Genomic DNA, 962 nt, shown 5'->3' on the forward strand with positions numbered 1-962 from the left:
CCGGGGGTGAAAGGCGACTGCATTGATAACATCAACCGTTTTGCCGATGACACAGAGCTCAAGACAACTTCGAAATGAGCAATCTACTTGAGGACAGCCCACCTCTGAGCTGAAACCCATGAGTCACTGCCCTGCGCAGATTGCGCTCCCAAGCGTCTGGGCTCTGTTGACACGGAGCATGGAGATTGGTGCCAGGGGAAACTTCCTGTATTAATTCCTACAAGTGTAAGATCCCTGTCCAGATCAAAACTTGTCATATTCATGCAAGGGGAACAGACAGTTACTAAATATATGGTGATTCTTGATCCCTTTTCTTTCTTTCTTTTTTTAAAGGGGAGGGCGCGAACACAGGCCCCCACTACCACAACTTATGCAGTTGAGTTCCCACATTTGGGGAAATTGCAGGGGTCAGCACATCCGGAGTGCAATGGATAAGCCTTGCCCTGGGTAAACCACCTTCGTGATCATGGTATCACCCGTCAGGTAAGTATTCTGGGTCCCTTTTCATTGGACACCCACTAAGCCAGATTCTCACAAAGGTCAATGACTGTCGCTTCCACAGCCCTAGAGGACCCCTTCTGCTTCCGCTCCCATCAGAATATCCCAGTTCTCAGTCCAAGGGTCGAGGCAACTTTGAGGCAGGGCTCAGTTTTTTCAATGGGGCCTCTACATTAGAGGGTGGGGCCCTGAGGGATGCCATGCTGCCTTAAGGCCAGCACTCAAGGTCATTGGGAAATGTTTTGACCTGCACTTTGCAATGGAAGCTAGAATCCATTTATAATTCCTTTCCCATCTCTGTCCCCTACCTTGTCTCCAGGCAGACATGTACTTGCTTTTTGTCATGATAAAATGTGTGTGTGTGTGTGTGTGTGTGTGTGTGCGTATACGTACACCCTACCAATCTTCACTGAGAGGACTTAGGAGCAGTGAATAGCAGGAAGTATGCTTAGTGTTGAGATCTT

At 48.5% G+C, this 962-nt stretch overlaps 1 non-coding gene across 1 annotated transcript; it reads right to left on the minus strand.

Annotated features, from left to right (window-relative positions):
• Positions 1–330: 330 nt before the first annotated feature.
• Positions 331–491, minus strand: LOC115873156. Its single transcript, XR_004048257.1, has one exon. It is a non-coding gene; the product is annotated as a U1 spliceosomal RNA (small nuclear RNA).
• Between the last annotated feature and the right edge of the window lie 471 nt (positions 492–962).

This window comes from Echinops telfairi, unplaced genomic scaffold (genome assembly GCF_000313985.2).
Source record: "Echinops telfairi isolate 266 unplaced genomic scaffold, ASM31398v2 ScPeMD7_7465;HRSCAF=8503, whole genome shotgun sequence".
Classification (NCBI taxonomy): domain Eukaryota; kingdom Metazoa; phylum Chordata; class Mammalia; order Afrosoricida; family Tenrecidae; genus Echinops; species Echinops telfairi.